The following is a 20,765-nucleotide window of genomic DNA, read 5'->3' as shown; positions in this document are numbered from 1 at the left end:
TCTGGTTGTTTATGAGCATTTTGGCTCAGGGGTTTTCAATAGGCAGAGAAAGGTACAACTCCCCCAGGAACATTAGGAAGTAGGGAGGCGGTGTATTTTTGTCATAATGACTGTGGAGATTACTAACACTTAGTGGGCAGGTGTCAGGGTTGCTAAATATTCTGCAAAATGTGGGTTAGTCCCCATAGAGCTAAGAATTGTCCCAGACAAATGCCCCTAGTGTTCCTAGTGAGAAACATGTTGACAATTTCTTCTTCATCTGTAAAATAAGCATTTGAGCTAGATGGACTCCAGTGTTTCTCTCAGCTGTAAGAATCTTCCATTCTATCACTGTTTTCACACTGATTGATAATAGAAAGTTATTAGGGCTGTCTTTCCTTCCCTCTAATTCAGGCTGCTGTAATCCTAAATCATTTTCATTTAGTTCATCCAATGAAACGAGTTACAGAGATTAACCTTAATGAATGTAAATTCATTACCACTCCCTGTTAAATATAACTTGCCCTTTCTGGTTAAAAGTCAAAGAGCACTTTCAGTTAATTAAATGTGTGTGTCATTACAATGCTGATAACACAAAGTAGTCTGAAAATACACTCAACAAGTCCTTTCTTAGTTAGCAATTAAAGGCAATTATTTCCCTGTCAGAGTTTAGCTGGAGTGGCTCTCTTTCCACTCACACCACCTCTGTCCTATTTGGATCTAGCTGAAGATCTTGCTGGAGTAGCATGGCAGTAGGGACGCTGGAAGAGATGGCAGTTCTCCAACAGCTGTTTAACATTGCCTCAAAAGAGAGAGCAACAGGCAGCAAACACGTGGAGAGTCATAAGCAGGGCTGTTGAGCCTGACTGCACTGATAACTTTCCGAATGTGTGGGGCTAGTGGAGCAGATGAAGTAAGGCTGGAACTGGTAGACCTATTGGAGAATCGGAGTTAACCATCGGCTCCTCTTGGGCGGGATGTCCCTATTTGAAAATGAAAACACGAGTTAATTGCTGTTTACCCCCAGTACAGTACTGTCAGGAAAAAGGAAAGCCTCTACTGAAAATGTGAACTTCTTAGGTGAAAAGTGGTGTCCACCTGTAAGGTGCTACTAGAATTTATCATTGTGCTATACTTGACACATAGTACAGGTTCAAATGTTAAGAAATTACATCACAGAAAAAGTACTTTTAATCACCACAGCTAAAGGAAAAAGCAATATCCTAGAGGAGATTATTTTTCCTTGGAGTGTTTGTCCTGGGATTCTGTGTAGCACTATGTCAGTGCACTAGCCATATCATCTTCTAGCTTCAAAAATTAATGACGTGACACCTACTATGTACCCACAAAAATTAAAAATGAAAAAATTAATGGCGTGGATGAAAAGCATAGGCTTTTGATAGTTTACACATGCTTCCTCTATTGATACATGTTGGTAACTGGTTACTGAGCTAAGCAAATAGGAGAGACAATGTTCAGGATGAGAGTTCTGTCTGGGGCTTAGGTTCTAAGTCAACCAATAGTGTACTAATTATGGCCCCAATATGGTTCTGGTCAGCAGTATAAGAGAAGCCTTTTTTGAGGTGATGGGGAAAGCAGTGGACTGATAAAAGTAGTTATGAATAATAAAAACATGCCTTAACATTTTATTGTAACACAAAGTGCATAAATGTACATGATTTGCCAGCCTTTGTTAAAGTCTTTTATTTGAATCTTCTGATTTTTCTATGACCACATTTTTGCACAAATTATATCTGTAATACACTTGCTATTACATTATTACATCACTTCAGTTTCTTTCTTTCTTTCTTTCTTTTTTTTGAGATGGAATGTTGCTCTGTCACCCAGACTGGAGTGCAGTGGCATGCTCATTGCAACCTCTGCCTGCAATTCTCCTGTCTCAGCCTCCTGAGTAAATGGGATGACAGGTGTGTGCCACCACACCCAGCTATTTTTTTTTTTCTTTAAGTAGAGGCAGGGTTCTACCATGTTGGCCAGGCTGGTCTCCAACTCCTGACCTCAAATGATCCACCCTCCTCAGCCTCCCAGAATGCTGTGATTACTGGCATGAGTCACTGCTCCCAGCCTCATTTCAGTTTCTTTAAAGTGGAATAAAAACCAAAGATATTTATGAAATAATCTTTATGCAGAATCCTAGATTTGTACTTACTGTTTACTAATCTTTTATAATTGCCTTGTCAGCTATTTTGACAACTATTGAATCTTTCTTTTTTCTTTTTTTTTGAGAGGGAGTCTCAATCTTGTCACTCAGGCTGGAGTATAATGGCATGGTCTCGGCTCACTGCAACCTCTGCCTCTCTAGTTCAGGCAATTCTCCTGCCTCAACCTCCTGAGTAGCTGGGATTACAGGCGCTCGCCACCATGCCTGGCTAATTTTTGTATTTTTAGTAGAGACGGGGTTTGACCATGTGATCTCCTGACCTCAGGTGATCCGTCTGTCTTGGCCTCCCAAAGTGCTGGGATTACAGGCGTGAGCCGCTGCGCCCAGCCTAAAACTCTATTGAATCTTTCTAAAGGATTCAATTTAGTTTTCATTGAAACAACTCCTTTTTTTCACATTCTTATTTGTTAGTTTGCATTAAATTAATTTAAATTATATAATTACAATAATAAGTTCAACTTGCATGAACAAGTTTAGTAATTAACATGACTGACTCAAGCTTAATACTCGCCTTGTGAGAATAGCAGCATGGGGCCTGTTAGTGAGTAACCTTCTAATCAAAAGCATTGGTCAAATCATAGGTATATATATGTCCTTTACAAGGAAAATGGAGATTACCTGTTAACCTGGAAAATCAACTAAGTGGAAGTATTTAAATAGCTATTTGTTATGGACTGCATGATGTGTCACACAAAATTCATATGTCGAAGTCCTAACTTCCAGTGTGGCTGTATTTGGAGTAAGGAAGTGATTAGCGTCAAACAAGATGATAAGGGTGGGGCCCTTGTGGGCAGGATTAGCAGCCTTATAAGAAGAGACACCTCCAGCCTGGGCAACAAAGCGAGACCCCATCTGTACAAAAAATTAAATTAGCTGGATGTAGTAGAGCCTAGGAGTTCTAGGCTGCTATGATGCTGTGACCTATCATTGCACCACTGCACTCCAGCCTGGGTGACAGAGCGAGACCCTATCTCTAAAAAGCCAAAAAAAAAAAAAAAAAAAAAGAGAGAGAGACACCAGGAAGCTGCTCAATCTCTCTCTGCCAAGTGAGAACACATCTGGAAGGTAGCTATCCACAAACCAGGAAGAAAGGCCTTACCAGAAACCAACCCTGCCAGACTTTGATCTGAAACATCTAGCATACGGAACTGTGAGAAAATGGATTTCTGTCGTATAAACCACCAGTCTATGATATTTTTATGGCAGCCCAAACAGATTAATAATACACTATCAATTCATAGTTAATATTTAGTACCATGCCACTGGCCCTGAGGAACAGTTAACAGCAAAGTCCAATTGTGTTAATGCAAACTTATTACTATTTCTGAAAAACTGACTTAAAGTGCGTCACCTAAGCTAATGGATCTTGATAAATAGCACATTTCAATTTTTGGGAGGGCTAATACTGAAATGTTTGGTTTTGTTTTGTTTATGTGGGGTCTCACTCTGTTGCCCAGGCTGGAGTGCAGTGGTACAATCTCAGCTCACTGCAACCTCTGCCTCCCAGGCTCAAGCCATTCTCCCACCTCAGCCTCCGAGTAGTTAGGATTACAGGCATGAACCATCATGCCCAGCTAAATTTTTGTGTTCTTTGTAGAGGCAGGGTTTCACCATGTTGCCCAGGCTGGTCTTGAACTCATGAACTCAAGCAATCCACCCACCTCCACCTCCCAAAGTGCTCAGATTACAGGTGTGAGCTAAAATGTATTTTTAAGTCTACTTCTAGTAATGAATTATTGACTATAGCTACTTAAATCAGCTCCTTGTCTTACCACTAAAAAATAATCACATATATCTCTTTACAGGTTATAGCTTTCCTCTTGTAATATTATTAATGAGAGGCTCATGGTACTAATATAGCCATACACTAAAATGAGGAAATACAAAACGGGAACAAGATGAAAATGCCTGCTATCTCTTTTCTATACAGCATCCAATTACTTTTTATTAAAAGCCCTTCTGGTGTAAGACACAAGAAGAATAAAGAGATACAAGGATTAAAAAGAAAGTCATAAAACTGTCATTATTTTCCATTTATATGTTTTTCTACAATAAAATATTCAATGAATCAATAGATAATGGTTCTGCAAATCAATTGTATTCCTAAAAACCAGCAACAAATGGTTCAAAATATAATTTTTGAAGATATGTATTATAGCAATAATGCATATAAGGTATCTAGAAATAAATCTTTAAGACTTTTATAAAGAAAAATAAAAATTTTGAGAGATATTAAAGAAACAAATGCTCATGAATGGGAAGTCTCAACAACATAAAGACATCAGTTCATCCAAAATCCAACAGGCTTTTTTGATAAAAGTTACCGAGTTTATCCTAAAGTTATCCATATAAATGAGCAAAAGGCCAGGAATTGCCAAAATAATTCTGAAGAAGAATAAGGGACTCATTCTTTAAGATATCAGGAATCTTGCATCCTAAAGATACAGTAATTAGAACAATATGGTTTAAGACAGAGCACGGCTGTCTGAACCTAACCTCTTCTCCTTGAGGAATCTTTTTGCCCTTTACTCTGTGAGTAATAAACTTTATTTCATATCTATTGGTGCCTATGTGTCATTCCTTCCAACATTCCTATAAATTCTGGGGTGGGGACTGCTAGCGTTCAGCCAGGGACACTAGATGCTCAAATAAAATGATGCTATTCTCCATACCATAACAATGAAAGATGGGGGAAGAAACATCTTTCAGAAAGTTGCAAACACCATGATGCCATTTATGAAAAATTTTAAAAACATGCAAAATAATATTGTATCTTTATTGATAGATATATACACATTAGAGAAAGTATAAAACCACATGTGAATGAGAAACATCAAATTCAAGACAGTGATTACCTCTGGTGAAAAAGTGAGGGGAACAACAGGATTGGGGCAGTGTACACAGGGGTTTCATATGAGTCCGGAATCCTCCCCTCCCCTTCCCTTCCCTCCTTTTTTCTTCGAGATAGGGTCTCGCTATGTCACCCAGGCTGGAGTGCAGTGGCACAAACACAGCTCACTGCAGCCTTGACCTCCTGGGTTCAAATGATCCTCCCATCTCAACCTCCTGAGCAGCCGGGACCACAGGTGCCACCATGCTTGGCTAATTTTTAAAGTTTTCTGTAGAGACGAGATCTCCCTATGTTGCCCAGGCTGGTTTGAAACTCCTGGGCTCAAATGATCCTCCCACCTCAGCCTCTGAAAGTGCTGGGATTACAGGTGTAAGCCACATGCCCATCCAGGTGTAAGCTTTTCCTATCTTAGGGTCAACTGATTTGGGACCTTAATTACATGTTCAAAATTCATTCATAGCAACACCTAGATTGATGTTTGAATAGTGGAAGAAAGTATATGTACACCAGGACCCAGAAATTTGGAAGGCCAAATTGTGCCTACCACAGACTAGGACTAGGGAGAGTATAGAATAGAAGGTAAATGTCGGGGGAATTATTAAGTGGTGTCTACATATGCCCTAGATGTTTAATGTTAAAGATTAGCTAGTATATCTGGCTCATGATGTTCTGCATGCTTAAAAATTAAGGGAAGAGAACAAAGGTCATGAAAATCTCTATGACCTTGGCAGACTGAAGCTCATTAAGTAATAGTCTAGGTACTGCTAAAGATAGCTACAAGCAGGTCAGAGGAAAACTAGTTTGCTATTGGAACCAGTTATCTGAGTTATCAATGCCATTGAAAGTGATAGGTCAATATAAATCTTATATAAAGACAAATGTAAACATAACTAAACATAAATATAAATAAGCATTTTTAAAAACCAGAATATTTATTAAGTAGAATAAGGCAGAGACCATTTATATTTGTGAGAACTCTATGTTATATCCTGTACATGTATAGACCATGGTTCCTTATTTTCTACGTCTATACAGCAGCTACCCCTATATTGTAACACATGGTAAAAGGAATAAATCGTTAATTGTTTAATGAGTAATACTGATAGCTGGACATCTAAAACCCTCCTCGGTATGGTTCATCTTATCTTTCCAGAATTATCTATTATTTCTTTCCTACTTTTACTTTGTATACCAACAAAACAGAATGGCTCATTTTTCCTCCAAACCTATCACTACACCTTTATCAACGTGTTTACCTCTAATATTCTCCACTTCGTCAGTAGCTATTGTTTCTACCTAGCCTTTAGGGCCCAAATTAAATGCCCCCTCCTTTATAAAGCATTTTAAAAATCTTTCTCGGCTCCCATTGTAAAAAATCTTTCCCACTTGAACTCCCTTAGTATTTTGTTCAAATGTACAGTGCATACCACTTTCTAGCTTATACTATGGTTATCTGTATTCATGACATAGCTCCTCCTACTTGACAAGGTCTTCCTTGAGCAGTAACTCAGACTTTTTAAATTTCAGATTACCTATGGTGCCTGGCAGAATACCCAGCACTAAAAGTGCTTAAAAATTGTGAATCAATCTTTTGAATGACTGTGTCTCTTTGTCTTTATCCTAGTGCCAAAAGCAAGGCAAAATACATCAATATTATTATGGCTAGGGAAAGACCTTAACTACATCAGAGAACTTAGTTACAATTACATTTCAAAGAATTATTTCTCAAAATTCCCCAAAGTTTAGTTTCACCATTGCACTAAGTAAACCCTTGGTTAAGCATAATCTTCACACATGCACAGACTTACATCATACCTGTGTGACACAAGCCAGGATCACATCAATTGCCAAGGGAGGTAAGTTCCTCTAGGAAGCCTGCCCCAAACCTCTCTTCCGCTACAGCTTTCCAGAGTTCAATCTATTTACCAGAGGGAGAGAAAGGTATTTCCTTAAGAAATCATTTTTTTAAAAAAGGTGACATGAAACTGATAGAGTATATATTTGTTCTATGAAGAAGTGGCTGACATGACATGTTCCTATAGTTTTCATGAGTTTTGTTGTAAGATTTTATGGAAATACATACTGAATTAAATTTAGACATCATTCATATCTGTTTCACAGGAAGTTTTATGAGCATACAACTTTTCTCTTTAAACACTTGAGTTAAATTCTGGCTTACAAGTTAAGGAGCTAGACAGGACTGATATGCTGTCATTTAACCAATCACTTCAGTGCACTCAGAGATGAATGACGTAGCAACCATAAAAAAGAACAAAACCATGTCCTTTACAGCAACCTGGATGCAGCTGGAGGCCATTATCCTAAGTGAATTAACACAGAATCAGAAAATCAAATACTATATGTTTTCACTTATAAGTGGGGGCTAAACATTGGGTACACACAGTCATAAAGATAGAAACCGTAGACACTGGAGACTCCCTAAAGGAGGAGGTATCAAGGAAGGCAATGGTTGAAGAAACACCTGTTGGGTACTCTGTCCACTATTTAGGTGACAGGTTCAATAGAAGCCTAAACCTCGGCATCAGGCAATGTATCCATGTAACAAACCTGTGTGTGTACCCTCTGAATCTAAAATTTAAAAAAGAAATTAATGAAGTAATAGAATTAAATTATGTTCTTAACTTCATCACATTTTAATTTATAAATTAAAGGCAACATTCAGGCTGGGCACGGTGGCTCAAGCCTGTAATCCCAGCACTTTGGGAGGCCAAGACGGGTGGATCACGAGGTCAGGAGATCGAGACCATCCTGGCTAACATGGTGAAACCCCGTCTCTACTAAAAAATACAAAAACCTAGCCGGGTGAGGTGGCGGGCGCCTGTAGTCCCAGCTACTTGGGAGGCTGAGGCAGGAGAATGGCATCAACCCGGGAGGCGGAGCTTGCAGTGAGCTGAGATCTGGCCACTGCACTCCAGTCTGGGCGACAAAGTGAGACTCTGTCTCAACAACAAAAAAAAAAAAACAAACAAAAAAAACAAATAAAGGCAACATTCTCATGGCATAGTCACACACTACATGTGCAGACACATGTGAAGCACACATCCTGAAGAAGGCAGTAAAGGAGGAGCACAGAAATAAAAAACATATGAAGAAATAGAAAGTGAGTACTGAGAGGGTAGACCCAAAACCATATCAGTAATTACATTAAGTACAAAAGGATTAAACACTCCAACTAGAAGGCAGATAGTTAGACTAAATTAAAAAAACAAAACCAACGATCTTATAAGACACAAAATTCAAGACTGGGCGCGGTGGTTCCCAGCACCTTGGGAGACTGAGGTGGGCAGATCACTTGAGGCCAGGAGTTTGAGACCAGCCTGGCCAACATGGCAAAATCGTTTCTCTACCAAAAATACAAAAATTAGGCATGGTGGCGTGTGCCTGTAAATTCCAGCTACTCAAGGAGGCTGAGGCATGAGAATCACTTGAACCTGGGAGGCAGAGGTTGCAGTGAGCTGAGATTGTGCCACTGCACTCCAGCTTGGGCGACAGAGCAAGACTCTGTCTCAAAAAATAAAAAGACAAAAAATTCACATATATGGACACAGAACAGTTGAAGGTAAAATGATGAAAACATAAATACCATATACCATGTAAACACTAATCATAAGAAAGTTGATATGACTACATTGATATCAAATCAGACTTTCAGGCAAAAAATGTTACTAGATATAAAGGGGTACTTCCTAATGATGAAAGGGTCAATTCAATAGGAAGTCACAAAAATCCTTAACGTATATTTGCCTTAGAGCATATCTTCAAAAAGGAAGTAAAAATTGACAAAAATAAAAGGATAAACAGATAAATCCACAATTAGAATTGGAGATTTAAAAACACTTCTTTCTGTAATTGATAGACTAGGCAGACAATATATCAGTAATATTAATAACATAGAAGATATGAACAATACCATTAAACAATTTGATTAATTGAACATTTATAGAGTTTGTAGAATATTATACTCAACAACTACAAAAAAGAAAAAAACACATACTATTTATATGCACATAGATCACTCACCAAAATAGACAATATTCTGGGCTATAAAGCCAGTCTCAATAAATTTCAAAGGACTGAAGTCATACAGAATATATTTTCTTACCACAATGGAATTCAATTAGAAATCAAAAGCAAAAGGTATGTTCAGAAATTAAGAAATACATTTCTAAATTATCTATTGGTCAAAGAAGAAATCACAAGAAAAATTAGAAAGTATTTTGAATTGCACAAAAATACAAATTAGTTCTGTGAGATACAACCAAAGCAATACTTAGTAGAAAATGTGTATTAAATGCATATATTGGAAAGGATGAAAGTTTTCAAATCAGTGATCTAAGCTTCCACTTCAAGGAGCTAGAAAAGAAAATTCTAAAAAAAGTGTGGAAGATCTATAAGCTAAAAGTAATCAAACATTGCCCAAAAAATTAAATATCTGGTCAGGTGCGGTGGCTCATGCCTGTAATCCCAGCGTTTTGGGAGCCTGAGGCAGGCGAATCACTTGAGCCCAGGAATTTGAGACCAGCCGGAGCAACATAGTGAGACCTCTTCTCTAGCAAAAATAAAAACAATTAGCTGGGCATGGTGGCGCACCTGTAGTCCCAGCTACTCAGGAGGCTTGAGCACAGGGGAATTGGGGTGGCAGTGAGCCAGTGTTTGTGCCACTGCACTATAGCCTGGACAACAGAGGAGACTCAAAAAAAAAAAAAAAATTAAAGACCTAAATACGTGTAGAGATAAACCACTTGTGTGGTGTTTTTGAGATATCATTTCCCCCTAAATTGATCTATAGATTTAACAGAATCCCAATCAAAATCCCAGCAGGCTTAATTATTTGTGTGTAGAAACTGATAATATGAATCTGTAGTTCATATGAAAATGCAAAGGACCTACACTAGCCAAAACAATCCTAAAGAAAAAAACAAAAACAAAAACCCAACACTAAGCTAGAAGACCTACTTAAACAGATTTAAAACTTGCTATAATGGTTAGGCAATTAAGACAGTGTGGCATTGGCATAAAGATAGATAAATAGATCAATAGAACTGAAGAAAGAGTCCAGAAAATAGCCCATGGATATTTGGTCACTTGCTTCACAACAGAGACAATAATTTATATCCAAGAAAAAAAAAGATGGTCTTATCAATGGATGGTGCTAGAGCAACTAGATATTTGTACATACAAGAAATAAAATTTGACCCTTATCTCACATCCATGCACTAAGTCAATTCTGGGTAGATCAAATATACACTTGAAAGCTTAAAGTGCCTTGAAATAGGGAAAGGATTTTTTTAACAGGACACAAATAGCACTAACCGTAACATTTTTTAATTGATAAGTTGGTCTTCATCAAAATTTTAAAATTTGCTCATCAAAAGGTACTATTTAGGAAGAGAAAGGAACTCCATAGTCTAGAATGAGGGTGTTCAATCTTTTGGCTTCCCTGGGTCACATTGGAAGAAGAAGAATTTTCTTGGACCATACATAAAATACACTAACACTAACGATAGCTGATAAGCTAAAGAAAGAAATTGCAAAAAAACTCAATGTTTTAAGAAAGTTTATGAATTTGTGTCGGTTTGAATTCAAAGCCATCCTAGGTTGTGTGTGGCCCATGGGCTGTGGGTTGGACAAGCCTGGCCTAGAAGAACATACTTGAAATACATATATCTGACACAGGACTTGTATTCAGAATATTATATATTTTACATAACTATGTAAAAGTTTACAAGTTGTATTTTTAGGATTTGTATATGTAATTGTTGATAAATTATACCTTAGTAACTTTTACATACATGTGACATATTTTTAAAAATCTATGTATTATAGATTAGGCCCCTACAACTCAATAATAAGGCAAGCAACCTAGCCTGGGCAATATGGTGAAACCCCATCTCTACTACAAATACAAAAATTAGCCGGGTATAGTGGCGCATACCTGTAGTCCCAGCTACTCAAGTGGCTGAGGTGGGAGGATGGCTTGAGCCGAGGTTTAGGTGTTGGGAGGGTTGGGGTGGGCAGAGGTTGCAGTGAGCTGAAATTGCCCCATCGTCAAAACAAACAAACAACAACAACAACAACAAAAAAAACAAGAAGAAAAAGAAAGAAAAAAGAAGCAAATCAAATGGAAAAATATTTAACAAGAGTGATTACAATACATAATAATTCAACCAATTTCACAGAATCGACACCATACCAGAGTGACCAACTATCACAGTTTGCTCAAGACTGAGGTTTTTCTTCGATTAGGGACTTGAGTGCTAAAACTGGGACAGTCCTTAGCAAACCAAGATGATTAATCACTTATTAAAATAGAAACCCATAAATATTTCAGTATGTATCTGTAAAAGAACTCTTGTTTTCACACAAATCACTATACCATTATAGCAGCCCAAATTAACAATAATTATTTAATATCCACAGTATTATATCCACTGAATAGCATCAACATCCAGTGGCTGTTCAAATTTCTGTGTTATAAATGTTGTATTTTTGTAAGTTGTTTCAATCAGAATCTGAATAAGATATAAATATATTGTAATTGGTGAATATGTCCTTTCATAATCAGTAGGTTCCCTTCCATATTTTTATATTTTCCTTGCAATTTATTTTTAAGAACAATGAGTTGTATTAAGGAAATTTCTACAGTTTGGATTTTGACAATTGCTTATCCGCAGTTTAGTTTAACGTATTCCTCTAGCTCCTATATATGTTGTCAATTGATGGTTGGATTTTGAGGTTTAATCACATTCAGGTTCAATTATATTAGTATGACTATCTCATTTATGAAAATATTCACTGTGTTTTTTATTTTAGTTATAATCTCATCTTGAAAAATTTTATTTAGTTCTTTTTTCAGATCTGTTTGGTCTTTTAGAAATGAATCTCTTGACCTTTACACATATTTTCAATACCTTCTTTTATTGCTTTAAACTGTTTAAACAGACTTATTTAAAATATTATGTCTATGGAATCCACCCAAATGCCTATCAATGGTAGACTGGATAAAGAAGATGTGGTACATATACACCATGGAATACTATGCAGCCATAAATAGGAACGAGATCATATCCTTGGCAGGGACATGAATGGAGCTGGAAGCCATTATCCTCTGCAAACTAACACTGGAACAGAAAACCAAACACGGCATGTTCTCACTTATAGGGGAGAGCTGAACGATGAGGTCACATAGACACAGGATGGGGAACAACATGCACTGGGGCCTTTTCGGGGGCTGGGGGGCAACGGGAGGGAGAGCATCAGGATAAATAGCTAAGGCATGCTGGGCTTAATACCTAGGTGATGGGTTGACAGGTGTGGCAAGCCACCATGGCACACATTTACTTATGTGACAAACCTGCACATCCTGTATATGTGTCCTGGAACGTTAAATAAAATTAAATTAAAAAAATAAAATATGTCTAATAATTCAAATATGTGCAGTTTCTGTGCATCTTACTCTCTTGGATCTTGCTTATGTGTCTTGTTTCCTGGGAGCTTATATTCCTTGGAAATTTTTCTGAAGGAATTATTTTAGGTCTGTCTTAAAGGCATTTCAAGATAAATACAGTAAACAGACCTAGAACTCCAATTTCTTGAGGCACAAGCCATTGATCCAGAGGAGTGGCCCCTGGAGCAGAGTAAAGCAGGTGACAGACGTCAAAGGTCACTACTACACTCATTGGAAACTAATCACTGGCCGGGTATGGTGCCTCATGCCTATTATCCCGGCACTTTGAGAAGCCAAGGCAGGTGGATTGCTTGAAGTCAGGAGTTCGAGACCAGCCTGGCCAATATGGTGAAACCCTGTCTTGATTAAAAATACAAAAATTAGTCGGGCGTGGTGGTGGGCGCCTGTAGTCCCAGCTACAGGGGAGGCTGAGGCATGAGAATCGCTCAAACCCGGGTAGGCGGAAGTTGCAGTGAGCCGAGATTGCACCACTGCACTCCAGCCTGGATGACAGAGTGAGACTCTGTCTCAAAAAAAAAAAAGAAAAGAAAAGAGAAGTTGATCACTGCCGACACTGACTCCCAGGAGAGAAACAGCCCCTGAGACCTCTAATGTCAGTCTCTCTACCACGGTATGTTATGCCTTCCTGTTCTTTTCCCATTATGTCCCGAAGCTCTGACAGAACCTCCTACAGGATGAAAAGGTAAGCAGAGGCCAAGGAATGGCTATCAAGGAGAGAGAGTGATGTGCAAAAGCAATCTTGGAAGATTATTGGATTTGCTTCAAAATGATACTGGGCTAGGAGAAAGTGGATGGAAAAAATAGGTGAAAAAACACAGTTGTTGAAGTTGGCCAGTGGGAATATGGGCATTCATGATATTCTACTGTCTACTTTTGCATATGTTTGAAAATCATACAGAATAAAATTTTTAAAAATATCTTCACTAGATGGGTTTAACCATAAATGACACAAAATAAACTGGAAGATATTGTGGAGGAAAAATAAACAGAATATAGTAGAGAGAGGGAAATAAAGGAAGTCCAGAGAGTAGAAGAGGTATTAAAAGTGGGAGCAGAGGACCAAGGATAAAAACAGGGAGAACTGGAAGGAACATGGTCAGGGAAGGGGACAGTAAAGGTCAGTGGCCCTTGAATGTCCCTAGAAGAGATGGTATATGTTTTTGGGTTTTGTTTGTACAGAAACTCAGTATGAACAAATTCAGATTCCTTCCTGAATTATCCCTAAAGAAAGGGAAATATATTATTTGGGGCATATATAACTGTGGGCATATATGGTTCCCTGGCAACCACCATCACCTCCAGCAAGTCCTAGGTTGCAGGAAGGCTTGCCCCATCTTAGTGAAGGCAACTACTTGTGAAGTGGATCTGGACAACTCTGACTTCTTTCCCTACTTTCAACTCCTCTGTCTGACTAATAGCACATGGAAAAACAATTAAATATGCAATATTTTTAGATGTCCCAGGTGAATATCACTTTTCTTTGAAAAGTGAACCAACCTTTGCTATCACCATTATGTCACAAATATGCTATGATTTCAGCTGATTTGGGCAAGTCTGTGAAATTTTAATAAGACTTCAAAATATCAATAACACCAACCTGGGCAACATAACAAGATCCCGTCTCTACAAAGAATAATAAAATTAAAAGAAAAAGCTGGGTATGGTGGTGCTCACCTGGAGTCCCAGCCTCTTGGGCAGCTAAGGTGAGAGGATCGCTTGAGCCCAGGAGTTAAAGGTTGCAATGAGCTATAATTGTGCTACTGCACTCTAGCCTGAACAACAAAGCAAGGCCTCATCTCTAAAAAAGAAAATAAATAAAATATCAACAGTAAGAGAAAAATATTTTCCAGAAAATATGAAAGAAAACTGCATAATGTAGGTGTTATATTAAAAGTACACATAATTTGGCAAGAAAAAACTGGCACTTGTCTATGATAAGAACATTATTTAAAAAAATTTTAACCAGGCATGGTGGCACATGCCTATAGTCCCAGCTGCTCAGGAGTCTGAGGCAGGAGGATCACAAGTACCCAGGAGTTTGAGGCTGCTGTGAGCTGTGATTATACCACTGCACTCAGCCGGACAGCAGAGTGAGACCTTGCCTCAAAAAAATTTTTTTTGATAGACTTTACTTTTAGAGTAGTTTTAGGATTACAAAATAATTGCAGAGAAAGTACCCTGCTCCCCGCCCATGACACAAACATTTACCTCTTATTAACATCCTGCATCAGTGTGACACATTTGCTAAAATTGGTGAACCAATATTTATATGTTATTATACACTAAAATATACAGTTTCCATTAGGGCTCACTCTGTGTTGGTAGTTTCATGGGTTTCAACAAATGCATAAGGCCATGTAGCTACCACTATAGTATCATTTAGAATAGTTTCATCACCTGGAAAATTGGTTAGCCATAAGTAGAAAGCTGAAACAGGATCCTTTCCTTACTCATTATATGAAAATTAATTCAAGACGGATTAGAGACTTAAATGTTAGACCTAAAACCATAAAAACCTTAGAAGAAAACCTAGGTAATGCCATTCAGGACATAGGCATGGGCAAGGACTTCATGTCTAAAACACCAAAAGCAATGGCAACAAAAGCCAAAATTGACAAATGGGATCTAATTAAACTAAAGAGCTTCTGCACAGCAAAAAGAAGCTACCATCAGAGTGAACAGGCAACCTACAGAATGGGAGAAAATATTTGCAATCTACTCATCTGACAAAGGGCTAATATCCAGAACCTACAAAGAACTCAAACAAATTTACAAGAAAAAAACAAACAATCCTATCAAAAAGTGGGCAAAGGATATGAACAGACACTTCTCAAAAGAAGACGTTCATACAGCCAAGAGACACATGAAAAAATGCTGATCATCACTGGCCATCAGAGAAATGCAAATCAAAACCACAGTGAGATACCATCTCACACCAGTTAGAATCGCAATCTTTAAAAAATCAGGAAACAACAGGTGCTGGAGAGGATGTGGTGAAATAGGAACTTTTACACTATTGGTGGGACTGTAAACTAGTTCAACCATTGTGGAAAACAGTGTGGTGATTCCTCAAGGATCTAGAACTAGAAATACCATTTGATCCAACCATCCCATTACTGGGGATATACCCAAAGGATTATAAGTCATGCTGCTATCAAAACACATGTATATGTATGTTTATTGCGGCACTATTCACAATAGCAAAGACTTGGAATCAACCCAAACGTCCATCAGTGACAGACTGGATTAAGAAAATGTGGCACATATACACCATGGAATACTATGCAGCCATAAAAAAGGATGAGTTCGTGTCCTTTGTAGGGACATGGATGCAGCTGGAAACCATCATTCTCAGCAAACTATTGCAAGAACAGAAAACCAAACACCGCATGTTCTCACTCATAGGTGGGAATTGAACAATGAGATCACTTGGACACAGGAAGGGGAACATCACACACCGGGGCCTGTTGTGGGGAGGGGGCAGGAGAGAGGGATAGCATTAGGAGACACACCTAATGTAAATGACAAGTTAATGGGTGCAGCACACCAACATGGCACATGTATACATATGTAGCAAACTTGCACGTTGTGTACATGTACCCTAGAACTTAAATAAAAACAAAAAAGAATAGTTTCATCACCCTAAAAGTGCCTTGTGCTCTACCTACTCATCTTCTCTCTCTTCCCTGAACTCCCAATAACCACTCATCTTTTAAATTGTCTCTATAGTTTTGCCTTTTCCAAAATGTCAGATAGTTGGAATCATATTGTGTATTAGTCTACGCAGGCTGTCACAAGATACCACTGAGTGAGCGGTTAAACAACAGAAATTTATTTGTTCACCGTTCTGGAGACTAGAAATCCAAGATCAAGGTGCTATTGGGGTTGGTTTCTTCTGAGACTGCTCTTCCTGACTGTCTCTGCATGTTCATGCTCTGTGCACATACACAAAGAGAGAGAACTCTGGTGTCTCTTACTCTTCTTATAGGAATACCAGTCCTCTTGACTTAAGGTCCCACCCCTAAGACCTCATTTAACCTTAATTACCTCTCTAAAGGCCCTATCTACAAATAGAGTTAGGTTGTGGGTTAGGGTTTCAACATGAATTTTAAGAATACATAATTCAATCCATAACACTCTACCCTCTTCCCCCCTAAAATTCATGTCCTTTGTACATGCAAGATGCATTCACTCCATCCCACAGCCCCAAAAGTCTTAACTCAGCCTAAATATTATCTGAATCAGGTATCTTAAGTATGAATCACCTGAAGGCAAAATTCCTCTCCAGCTATGAACCTATAAAACCACGTAAATTATGTGCTTACAAAATACAATGGTGGGGCTGGGCATGGTGGCTCACGCCTGTAATATCAGCATTTTGGGAGGCCAAGGCGGGTGGATCACCTGAGGTCAGGAGTTCGAGACCAACCTGACCAATATGGTAAAACCCTGTGTCTACTAAAATACAAAAATTAGTGAACAGGGTGGCATGCACTTGTAGTCCTGGCTACTTGGGAGGCTGAGACAGGAGAATTGCTTGAACTCAGGAGGCAGAGGTTGCAGTGAGCTGAGATTGCGCCACTGCACTCGAACCTGGGTGAGAGAGTGAGACTCTCTCTCAAAAACAAAAACCCAGAAACCTAAAAACAAAATGCAATGGTAGGACAGGCATGGGATACACATTCTCATTCAGAAAGGGAGAAATTAGGCCAGGCTTGGTGGCTCATTCCTGTAATCCTAGCACTTTGGATGGCTGAGGTGGGTGGATCACCTGAGGTCAGGAGTTTGAGACCAGCCTGGCCAACATGACGAAACCCCATCTGTCTCTACTAAAAATACAAAAATTAGCTAGGCGTGGTGGCGCATGCCTGTAATCCCAGCTACTTGGGAGGCTGAGGCAGGAGAATTGCTTGAACCCGGGAGGCAGAGGTTGCAATGAGCAGAGATTGTGTCACTGTATTCCAGCCTGGGCGACATAGCAAGACTACATCTAAAAAAAAAGGCAGGGGATAAATTGGAAAGAAGAGGGGGTGATAGTCCCCAGGCAAGTCCAAAACCTAGCAAGTCAAATTCCATTAGGTCTTAAGGCTCAAGAATAATCTTCTTGGCCGGGCGTGGTAACTCACGCCTGTAATCCCAGCACTTTGGGAGGCCAAGGCAGGCGAATCACCTGAGCTCGGGAGTTCAAAACCAGCGTGACCAACATGGAGAAACCCCATCTCTAATAAAAATTACAAAATTAGCCGGGTGTCGGAGCGCATGCCTGTAATCCCAGCTACTCAGGAGACTGAGGCAGGAGAATCTCTTGAACCCAGGAGGCGGAGGTTGCGGTGAGCCGAGATCTTGCTATTGTACTCCAGCCTGGACAACAGAGCGAAACTCTCTCTCTCTCTCTCTCTCTCTCTCTCTCTCTCTCTCTCTCACACACACACACACACACACACACATACACACACACACACATAAGAATAATCCTTTTTGGCCTTAAGGCTCAAGAATAATCCTCGTTGGCCTTTTGTGTCCACTGGGGTGGCAGCAACACCCCTATAGCCCTAGGTAGTGGCCCTTCTACCTTGGCTTTTGGTGGAGGCCCCAGCCATACAGCTCTTTGCTATGGTCTTGCCCCTTGAGGCACTGGATGGGAGTAGCTTGGTCTGCTGAAACCATGAAGGGGAGCCTCCCCTCTGAAACCAAGGAAGAAACAGCCTTGCTTCCTGGACTGGAGGAGGGAGTGGCAAACCTGATGATCTCTGAATTGCTCTCAGAGTCATTTTTCTTTTTCTCTGAAGGATAAAGCATTTTTTACAGTCAAATAGCTCTATTATCTAATCCTGCAGAATCCCAGACATCCAAAAGCCTTCCTTTATTCCATTGTGTTCCTGTTTCTTTGGTGCAAACTGGCAGTGTCTCTGCGGGTATAATCCCCTCTCTATTGTGGTGCTGCTGAGATGACTGATTAGCTCTATGAGTAATCTCCTTATGGACTGATTGTCCCACCACGCCCTTGGTATTCTCTCCAGAACATGCTTCTCATTTTTTTGGAAATATGGATAGGTTAAGAATTTTCAAATCATCAGTTTCTGGTTCCTTTTTGCTTAACAGTTCTTTCAATGTATTTCACCTCTTGCATTTTATTATAAGCAGTAAGGAGAAGCCAGGTTGCACCTGCAAGATCTTGCCTAAAAATCTCCTCAGCTAAATTTCCAATTTCATTGCTCATAAGTTCTACCTTCCACAAAACACTAAACACAATGCAATCAAGTTCCCTGCCACTTTATAACAAAGTTTGCCTTTCTTCTAGTTTCCAACAGCCTGTTCCTTGTTTCAATCTGATACCTCACCAGAAGCACCTTTAACACCTATATTCCTAACAAAGGTCCCTTCAAGGCAATCTAGGCTCCCTCTAACATGCATCTCAAAATTCTTGTAGCCTCTACCCATTACCCAGTTCCAAGGACACTTAACATTTTTAGGTATTTGTTACAGCAGCATCTCACTTCTCAGTATTTAAAATCTGTCATCTGCTTGGGCTGCCATAACAAAATACTGCACACTGGGTGGCTTAAAAAAAGAAATTTATTTTCTCACAGCTCTGGAGGCTAGAAATCCAAGATACAGGCTCTATCAGGGTTGGTTTCTGGTGAGGCCTCTCTTCCTGGCTTGTACATGGCTGCCTTCTTGCTGTGTCCTCACATGGCCTCTTCTCTGCAGAGAGAGTGGGAGAGAGAGGTGGGAGAGGGAGAGGAAGGAAATGGGGGAAGAGGAAGGAAAATGGGGGAAGAGGAAAGAAAATGGGGGGAGAGAAAGCAGGGGAGAAGAGGAGCTCTCCTGTCTCTCTTTTTTGTTTTTTGAGATAGGGTCTTGCTCTGTCACCCAGGCTGAGTGCAGTGGTGTGATCATAGTTCATTGAGTCACAATCTCCTGAGCTCAAGCAATCTTCCCACCTCAACTTCCTGAGTACCTGGGACTACAGGCACATGACAGCATGCCTGGCTAATTTTTTAAAATTGTATCTTTTGTAGAGATGGGGTCTTACTATGTTGCCCAGGCTGGTTTTGAGCTGCTAGGCTCAAGTGAGCCTCCTGCCTTGTCCTCCCAAAGTGCTGGGATTACAGGCATGAGCCACTGCCCTGGCCCCTTTGTCTTCTTGAAAGGACAACAGTTTCATTGGACCACACTGTGACCTAATCTAACTTTACCTCGTAAAAGTCCTGTCTCCAAATACAGTAGTCACATTGTGAGTTAAGGCTTCAACATATAAATTTGGGAAGACACAATTCAGTCTATAACATACTATGTGTAGCCTTTCAAACTGGTTTCTTTCACAAAGCAAAATGCACTTAAGATTTCTTCATGTCTTGTCTTGGCTTGACAGCTCATTTCTTTTTTTTTTTTTTTTTTGAGATGAAGTCTCACTGTGTTGCCCAGGCTGGAGTGCAGTGGCACAATCTTGGCTCACTGCAACCTCGGCCTCCCGGGTTCAAGCGATTTTCCTGCCTTAGCGTCCTGAGTAGCTGGAACTACAGGTGCACACTACCACGCCTGGCTAATTTCTGTATTTTTAGTAGAGACAGGTTTTCACCATGTTGGCCAGACTAGTCTTGAATGCCTGACCTCAGGTGATCCACCCACCTCAGCCTCTCAAAGTGATGGCATTACAGGCATGACACTGCGCCCAGCTGCTCATTTCTTTTTATCACTGAATAATGTGCTATTGTATAGGTATATCTGTTTGTTTATCCATTCATCAATTTGAGGATATCTGGATTGCTTTCAATTTTTACCAATTATGAATAAAGTAGCTATAAACATTCTTGTGCAGGTTTTTGTGTGGATGTACATTTTCAACTCTTTGGGGTAAATACATTTTCCATCTATATGTATTAGTTGACTTTTGAGCGTTGAATGAGCCTATATACCTAGAATTAGTCCTGCTGGGTTGTGATGAAGTATAGATCTGCATCTTACTTTGATTTTTTTTTTTTTTTTTTGAAACAGAGTCTCGTTGTGTTGCCCAGGCTGGAGTGCAGTGGCGTGATCTCGGCTCACTGCAACCTCCACCTCCCGGTTCAAGCAATTCTCTGCCTCAGCCTCCCGAGTAGCTGGGATTACAGGCGCCCGCCACAACACCTGGCTAATTTTTTTTTTTTTTTGTATTTTTAGTAGAGATGGGGGTTTCACCATCTTGGCCAGGCTGGTCTTGAACTTCCGACCTCATGATCCACCTGCCTCGGCCTCCCAAAGTGCTGGGATTACAGGCATGA

General features: G+C 39.7%; 1 long non-coding RNA gene across 1 annotated transcript; it reads right to left on the bottom strand.

Moving 5' to 3' along the window:
- Positions 1–231: 231 nt before the first annotated feature.
- LOC105495836 (uncharacterized) lies at positions 232–19,345 on the bottom strand. Its single transcript, XR_011623095.1, has 3 exons — positions 19,090–19,345; positions 6,828–6,930; positions 232–962 (listed from the first exon to the last, which is right to left on the bottom strand). It is a non-coding gene; the product is annotated as an uncharacterized lncRNA (long non-coding RNA).
- Between the last annotated feature and the right edge of the window lie 1,420 nt (positions 19,346–20,765).

The sequence above is a fragment of the Macaca nemestrina genome, chromosome 5 (genome assembly GCF_043159975.1).
Source record: "Macaca nemestrina isolate mMacNem1 chromosome 5, mMacNem.hap1, whole genome shotgun sequence".
In the NCBI taxonomy this organism is placed as follows: domain Eukaryota; kingdom Metazoa; phylum Chordata; class Mammalia; order Primates; family Cercopithecidae; genus Macaca; species Macaca nemestrina.
The sequence above is the reverse complement of the archived record's forward strand: the minus strand, read 5'-3'. Positions and strand labels throughout refer to the sequence as shown.